Below are 9263 nucleotides of genomic sequence, written 5' to 3'. Positions count from 1 at the left end.
AGTATTACTTTCTCTTCATTAAGCAGCCAGTTTCCATTCGGGCCATCTTCCAGCCTCGAGGCTGCACAGTGGAAGGGAAGAGCTCACAGCCGGACATGGAACACACTGGGGTTTTGGCAAAGGTCCGATGCTGCTGATAACTGTCCCACGTTCATTCTGCCAGATCACTTCACCACATAAACGAAGCTTAGGATTGTCCTGGGAAGACATGGAAAAATCCGTGGGATTTTCAAAGTGAAACACAAGAAAGTACAGATAAAGGAAAACGTTCAATTTCTGTATTGCAGCAGAACTTGCTTTGATAACCTCTCTCATCTCCTAAGCAGGCCGCTTCACTAGTGTCAGCAGTTATATTTATTAGTAGAAGGTATAGGATTTTGATATTGCAGGGCTGCTTCCAGGCACATTGATGCAATTTAACTTGTTAGCTTTCTTTAAACACTGGGCTCAGAGGCAAAAACCTCAAAATAAAATCAGCAGTGATCAGTCTGGCAGTAGGGTCCCAATTCACTTGGACTCTTTGGAAAAACAAAGCCTTATCCCAGAAAAACATTATTTCCAGATGTTGCTGAAGATGTATCACATCATAGGCAGGGTAAAGTAGGATTGACTTCTACCTTTTGTTTGGATAGATGGGTTTTTCACCCTTTAATTCTCAGCAAAAGCACCTTCCCAGCTTAGATCCCAGTGCCATGGACAGCCAGGATTAGGGTTGAAGAGGATCCAGGGCAGAGCAGGGAACATGGGTTGCAGCAGCTGCGAGGCTCAGCCCTGAAGTTGGCCAGCACCAGTTTGCCTTCAAACACATGGGCTCACTCCACGGGTCTCACAGTGCTGCAGCCCTCCTGTCCTGGACCTTTATGGAAAGTTCTGTTATTATTGTATTATTATTAATTTCCTCCACTTCTGAAGATCTTTAAGTCAAACCCAGGGACCACGGAGGACTATAGAGGACCGTGTTTGGTGCTGGTTGGAAAAGCTTATAAGCATATATATTTATTTTTAAAGAAAGGAACGTATGACAGAAGAGTATTTTAAATGGCATCATATTTTTCACAGATTTTCTACAGTCTTATTTTTGTACCTCAGAACCACTCCTTATAAAACCACAGCTCCTCTCCCTGTGCCAAATAATGACAGCTCCATCCCTTTCAATGGCCCCAATTGAAGCATCTGAGCCCTGCAGGAAGGCACCTTGCCCTCTCCTGTCTTGTCTGAAGGAAACGTGGATGGTACCTTCTGATGTTCCTGCTTCTCAATGCATTCCCATCATCTCTATAGAGGCAGTACACTGTGTAAGCAAAAAATTAGTCGCTCGATCGCTCTTTAGAGCACTGAGATGAGCACCAAAGCAGAAGCTAATAGTCATTAATTAAACACCTCCAAAGTTACTTCAGTTCCTTTACATCTCCACAGCCCCTCTCTCCTTCACCTGAACAACTCTTTCTTAATGGCAGTTTCACATCTCAGTGAGTCTCTCACCTGATTCAGAAGCATCATTTTCTTCCATGTTCACCTCTCTTCTTCCTTCCCCTGAACTCACATTTCTGGGGGGAGGGATATGCTCCTTTCTGACTGTGCCCTGCATGAAACCAAAGTGGTGTAAGAGAGAGAAGGCAGAGCTGCAGCTGTTTGCCTTACGCAGCTCCATGTTTTTCAGTGAGGCAGCTATTCATTGGAAATCACGTTCTCATCTTCCCAGTTTCCTGCCAGTATAAGGAAAAAGAAACTGCTTGCTGTGAGTTAGGCAGCACATGAGGATGTTTTGCACAGGCATCAGCTGGCAGCAATGCCAAGCAGTGCCTTGAGCTGATGGGGAGATGCTGGTGCTCACACCAAGTCACCCCCCCCAGAAGCACTGGGTTGGGCAGCTGTAGGGGATGGACGATGCCAACACAGAGAGCACTGAAGGACATAGGCTGGACTGATGATACTGGAGTTTGTTCAGCAGAGAGATGAGAAATCCTGACTGGGATCTCCCTCATTTGCATGCCACATCAGCATCCTCTGTCATTTAAGGCAGAAAGTCACAACATGTGCCATCAAAGCTGTCAACAGGAATTAGACTATACAGAGCAAATGGTGACCACTGAGAATCAAACTGCAGTCACAGCCTTTCATGCACTTCAGTGTCAGGCTTACAAACTGAATCTATAACAGTGTCTTGGCATTGTGGTACGGCACCTCCTGGGTCTATTGGAGACTGAGCGCTGAAGCCCACTCTGGTACACAGCCAGCTCCTGGCAGCAATGGAGATAGAGAAGCCAGGGCTTGTCCCAACACACACTGGAAAGAGCCTCAGCACAATGAGATGCTGCCATTCTGGATTAAGTCTGGGATGGTCTCACAGCAGTATAGGGATCCCACCAGCCCCCAAAGCAGTGCTGCTGGGACCTGAAGGCTGTTCTTAGTGCTGGCTCTGCTGTACCAGTGGCAAGAAACAAAGCACAAGGAAGAGGCACCTCAGCTACTTGCTAGTAGGGCAAATACCCAGCAAGGGAGAAGGATACAAAATCCCACCACCAGTTCCCAGCCTGAGGTTGAAGGACATTGGCATTGCCACTGTAAAACCAGTTATCTTTTAAGTGGGCGTGGAATGATACCACCAAGAGAAGAAAAACAAAAGTCTGGCTTGAAAGTAGATTCTACTTATAGATTTGCCACTCAAAATGTAGAAGCAGCTCATGTCAAATAAGGTCACCCGCAGAAAGAACTTGGCTACACCCACCTGGGGCACAAGGCACTGTCATTAACTACATGCCCTGGCTTCATGCTGCAAGCCATGCCTTCATTGCTACAGGTGAGTGAAGCTTGGCACAGGCAAGGACAGGTAAAGCCAGCCTGGAGCTGCCAGGGATGAAGGGCACAGAAGTCAGCACCTCATGCTGCTGGAGCTTTGGGGAGCTGGGTCACAGATAATTAGTATTGTAACATGATGGAAAGGCCTTTCCTGGGGAAGGACAGGTCTGGCTTATTTAGGCACCCCAATACTGAGGCACTGTTAGCTCCTGTGGTTTCACCATGGCCTCACCACAAAGCAATGCTTTGTGCTACAGACCAGCTGAGCAAGCTGGCCAGGGTTAACACACCACAGCATTTGGGCACTACGTTATAGCTGCAGGTACAGAGCAGGTAGGAGCCTGACTCACCCTTGCAGTGAGGATGCCCTCATAGTAAAGGTGGAGACCTGACAGCAGTGTTGCTCAAGTCAGCATTGCTGTGCTATGGTCCTGCTGGTTCTGACTTCCAGTACTAGCAGCACCAGGGCTTGGGCTTTGGGGGTCATTGATATGTAATCCATAAATAATCCTTGTTAAAGTAAAACTATGCAATGCTAAACAGATTAGGTCAAGGAGGTAACTTAGCCACGTCTCCTGGATATGCACTTAGACATTTTTAAGACTACCCTCATCACAGTTACCTGTAAAATGGGATAGAACCAACACAAGCCCCTGCAGAGCAGAACCAGCTCTGGGGTTTGTGATGTGCCATAGCTGAACATGAGTGTCACAACCACAGCTGTTCATGAAGGCTGCAGTGAGGATTGAGCAGCGGACCCCAAGCTCATCTCACTGCCAAAGAGAGGAGCAAGGGCAGGGATCTGAGGGGGTGTGAGGATGAGCAGAATGCCCAGGCAATAGACTGGAGCTTCTAGTACTTACTCCTCACTAAATGCAGCCCGCGTGGTCCCTCTGAGGGCTGGGGTTAGGGTGAGAATTCACAAGACTTGAAGTGTCCCATGGGCAAAATGTACATTACAGGCAGTGTCAGCTCTGAAACCAAACCTTGACAAACCAGCAGTTAGTGAAAGGAAGCTGAGAAGGGACAACAGCAGTAAGTGTAATAATGTGCTGAAAAACATCTCCTTAAACAACTGCATCCTAAGGCGAGGGACATCGGTACATCCCTCACAAGCAGGAGTGAAATGAATGCTCCTAGCAAGTCCCAAACACTTCTGTCCAAAACACTTGTGTTCTTCTAATGCCAAGGTTAGATCAGAGCTGAGCAGGAAAAAGTAGCTCAGAACAGCATAGACCAAGCTGACAAATCCCTACGTTAGCCAGCTCAAAGCAGAAGAGTGCAAGACAGCACCCACACCCCAGGGCAATGGCCCCTGTGCAGTCCTCCAGCACTGAGCTGTATTACCAAGCAGGGCAAGTGAAAGACACCTGTTTCAAATCCTTGCTCAATACATCCCTCCTCAGATCAGCAGGTTAACGCAGGGATCTGTCAGCTTTGGAATTCTTTGGAAGGGCCCATTTATTTATTTATTTTAAATAAAAAAAGAAGCATAAACAACATTCTGTAAGAATCTGAACGGCAGGTATGAAATCCACCTTCTCCCTGAGGGGGAAGAGTGATCCATTGGGCTTGAACTCTGCCTATGAGCCCATCAGCAGCACCGTGCAGTCAGCGCTCAGTGACAGGCAGCAGACAGACACCTGATGAGCCACACAAGCTGACAGACACTGATGCACAAAGGCTGGGTGACGTAACTCAGCACACACAGACGTGGAGTGAGTGATCCTGAAATGCACTGCTTGGAGCATCTCATCCCTACTGAGAAATGGAATTCAAAAGATCAAAGCTTGTGTTTTCCTGAGCCTGGATTGGGTATATTGACAGCAATGATCACAGCTAGAGCTCACCTCCTCTTTCATGGGCTTGCTGAGCTGCAGGAAAGGGATGACTTTCTCAATAGAAAGCAGAAGGCCACTGTGCTAAAAGCCATTCACACGTGCGTTTGAGTGACAGTAAAACTTCAGTGAATTGAGACGTTCACTGAACCATCTGGAGCTGAAGCAGACACTGAGGACTTCACCCAAAAATGGCCTGACATGCAAAAGGTCACAGCACATCTCATCACAGTTTACCATCCCTGCAGCATCGGTGAGCACCATTCTGGAAGCAGCCTTTGAAAGATGCACAAAGCTGGCCCAAGCAGCTGCTTGCAACCACCCACCTGAGATAACAGCAGCCACCACTGATGGTCGGCAGTGACGCCGTATGGACTGTGTTGTCTCCTCACATTGACCACGATGTACAGCATATCATGCTTATTATATTAAAACTGAGATGAAGAGTTAATGAAAAATTTATGCATAAGAGATATAAAAAAAGGAGGGGAGGACGCAGGGATTTCTCCTTTCCAACCTACAAACGCACACCCATTGACATTGTTTTGTAAATGAATTTATCTTTAGCAGAAAAAAAGAAATAAAACTTAAGATATTTCTGTTCAAGACAAGCATTGCACATCTGGTTTTACTTTTGGAGGGGAAAAAAAACCAACACAAACACACGACAGGAATACTTTCTAATTGAAAACACACAAAATAAATAGAAGTGGGAACAGTTCAGCACAGAGCGTGTTTTCATTGTGCCCTTCATAAACGCAGCTCAGTTTCTCAGTGTTTGCCTCAGCAGCACAGAACCCATCTCTGAAGGATGCCTCCCCCAAACTTAAGAACAAAGGAAGCCAATGAAGCAGATGCATTTTGTCCTATTTTCTCTATCTCTCCCATCTGTAAGCCATTTGCATGAAGAAAACCTTTGTTTCGAAAGCTTGCTCGACTTACTAAAGCTCGTTTGTTCCGAAACACAACAGAGCCTTGATACCGTTTATACCAGGGACAGCTCAGGGCTCTGACAGATGAGCTGGGCTGGATTTGGTAAGAGGTTACCAGCAGCCCCAGCCCTGGGCCAGAAGTCACCATCCATTCTCTGCTGGAGCTCAGCATGAAAACTTGAGGTTGGTCAATACAGGTGGAGAGCAGAGCTGTGAAACACACCTTGCTGCCAAGGGGCAATGCAGACACCCATAGGTTACACCTCACTTTATATTCCCACCCACCAGAGCCCACTGATCAATGCCTTTTGAAAACACTAAACCCAGATTTAACTCCATTTGTGACCTGTTTAAGCTCAGGTTCAGGTGTTTCTGCCCATCATGCAGAAAGGATGGGCAGCAAGGCTTGAATCTCCAGTCACACTGAGGCCTCAGAAGCAGCGGCATTAAAACCACCCCGTGTTCATTCACTCTTAAGCACAGGGAAAAAGAGGAGCTGCTGCTGCTAAGAGAAACAAGTTCAACTCCCACTAAATAAATATAAAACAGAGGGAGAAATGGCTCACGTTCACTTATTTCAGGCTGCTTCCTTACAAGGTGAATGCTAAAACACCATCAGCTTCTCACAAGGGATCACCAGAACAATATTCAGTCAGAATTAATCACTCTAGAGCTGAGGTGATAAGGAAAAGCAGGCAGATCTGATGTGTTCTCCAAGCACCTCAGCACGATCACTGCCAACAGCTTCCAAAGGATGGAGAAGTCAAGTTTTCACATTACATTCCCCTCAAGAGGGTGGGAAAAATATAGAGAAATCTTAAGACAGAGTTCTTCTGAAGAGAGCAAGAGCTTAACACAAAGCACTTACATGTCTTTTCCCTACCCACCTTAAAAGCAAACCTTCCTTTTCTCTATGAATGCAGTCCATCTACACACACAAGGCTGGTAGGCACTGCACTCCATTTAAGGACATTCTGCCTCACTAGTTAAGAGTGCAAAGCAGCTGCTTCCTTACAAGCAGAGCTGTAAATCCATGCTGCAATGAACCCCAACCTCACAGCTCGCATGGCCATGCAGATACAGCAGCAGATATTTTCTCTGGCTTGTAAGAAGCTTTAGAATAGAAAGCATTTCAGCAGTGTCAAGGTGCAACAACAGGAACCTCACTTCCCACGTATACAGTTATGAACCATATATTCACACTGACTCCAACTTAAGAAAAAAGCTTTTTTCCACTGGAATTCTCCCCATAGACACCTAAAGCCAGAGCTCCCAGGATACAGCCCACACTGCTGCAACAGATGTGCTGAAACAGCATCTGCCTGTGCTAACATAACATGCAGTGAAGGTAAGGCAGAAGACCAGCATTACCATCAAACCCTTTATTGTGAATCATTTCCCCCACCTGTTACCTTCGAGTTCCACCCCACACAGCGATTCCTAGAGGGCCAAAGGAAGAGACTGGGCAGCGAAGGGTTGTGCACAAGTATTGCAGACAAACCTACCACATCTCTAGTCTGTTTAAAATACACAGCTCTGCTCTTTCCAACAGCAAGATCTGGTGATGTTATCATAGTCTCTGAACACATCAGTGCAGCAGCAGATCCCACCTGGCATTGCAACTGGCATTCTGTGATGGTACATAGGACACCACTCTGCCCTTCAAGTCTGAGAACACATCAACACATCAGTAGTTCACAGCCTGTTAACTTTAAGAAATGGGGTTTGAAAGCATTCAGATGGTTTTCTGTCTCCCAAGATAAGCTATTAATACCTCACCACTCACACACCCTTTAAACCACCTCCCACACAACATGCAAACAAGATTATCAGGATCTTAAGAGAGTTGTTCTTCCACATTACCAGCCAAGGGAAGAATGGCACTGCATGGAAATGAAATAATCACAGAGATAATTTGCGCATGCTTTAGCAGGAAGTAATTAGGGAAACTGCCAGTGTTTCATTTGCTCTTAGCCTCAGGCAGCACGTAAAGAAAGAACTAAAAATACACTTTGATTGAGAAGATTGTCAGATGCGGAATCAGAAGCTGCTGGGACCAACTCAAAATCTTCACCATTCAGATTAAACCAGAGGTTCCAGCAGGGAAATGTGGGGGTTCTGCTCAATTGAAATCTCCTTGTGGCATTTTCTATCCAAAAAGAGCTTCTGGAATTTAAACATCAGACGTTACCTTTGCTGTAGGTATCCCAGCCTAAGTGCAGTCAGAGACAACCAATCACACCTTCACCATTAAAACACACAATGAATTGAAGACTTCAGACAACAGATAGCGTTTCCAACAGCACAGTCAGTGCACAAACCAGAAGAGCATGAGGCTACTGAGCTTTAAACAAAAGAAGCCAATATGAAGCCTCATAGGTCTTTCCAGCATAGTTGGTTATTTGGTAAGCACAAAAACACAACCATAAAGACATCCTGAAGTGTCACCCCATGTTCCATTTCAGGTGCTGGCAGCATAACTTGCTTCTGAGAAGTGTTTCTGTACAAGATACCCAAGAAAAAGGTTTCTGTAAATCTTTTATTTCACCTGTCACCTGACAAGATCACTCTCTGGGTCTTACTGTTTAACATAGCCAGTATCATTAATACAAAACCAAGCATACACTTCACAGGCTTCAGTTCTTCACTGACATTCCTCAGTCAGTTCTCAGCTTAGATGAAAGTGAGCCAGAATTGTCTGACTCCAAAACTACACAAAAGTTGGGTTTTTTTCCCCCCACGTTTATGGATGCTTTCACAGATTTAAGAGCAATGGAAACTTTTATTAACAACACCTCCACAGCTGGGAAGTGCAACCTGTGACTGCAGTCTTGGATTTAACATCAAGAACACCAGAAACAACATATGAGAATTAACACAAACAAGGACAGTTCAGTGAAACAGTTCTGTTGCACACCTTCACTCGATGGCCGCTCCTAATGAGAAAAGCTGCGTTTCTTCTTTCCCCCCCACAAAGGAAAATAAATACCAGTTATGACCACAAGAGGAAGCAGTATGCATTTCTAGCACTTCTGCCTGGGAGAGGGCACACACAAACAGCTACTGCTGTTTCATTTCAGCTCTCCTCCACTTCATAGAGACATCTGAGAAACATTCAGGAGGGAAATGACGCAACACTAAAGACGAAGCCAAAACAGAACAAAACCCAACTACTGACATTCAGTACAGCCAGGTTCAACCACTACGTTTGGCAAGTAAGTGACAGTAAGTTACTGCTCTGTAACAGGTAATACCTACCCACCCTTCGCAGTAGGGCAGGTTTGCTCTAGCTTTAGAGCAAGCAAAGCACAAGAAGTCTGTACTGCATTTGCACAGAGGTTATATCAATAAACCAAAGAAACATGGAAACAGTAAACCCCAGCACAGATAAAGAAGCTTACTACATAGTTCTTGTATATAACCAAGAATGCTGAGGCCTGGTGTAAACTCAAGACTGCCATTGCTATCCAGATATTTACACAGAAATATAGTGCTGTTTTGATCCTAAAGTCCCCATAATTTATATTTATTTTTTAAATCAGCTTCAGCTTCTTTAGGAGTGCTGGAGAGTGTTCCATGTAGTAATCCAGGACAGAGAGGCACCTTCTGTGCTTATGCCATCTATCAGGTCTGGCAGAAGCAGGGAATTAAATTAATGCCTAAATGGCAAAACTATCACAGTAGAGAGAAACGT

Source organism: Coturnix japonica, chromosome 18 (genome assembly GCF_054131305.1).
Source record: "Coturnix japonica strain WE chromosome 18, WE-NBRP24, whole genome shotgun sequence".
Taxonomy (NCBI): Eukaryota; Metazoa; Chordata; class Aves; order Galliformes; family Phasianidae; genus Coturnix; species Coturnix japonica.
Note: the sequence above shows the minus strand (reverse complement) of the source record.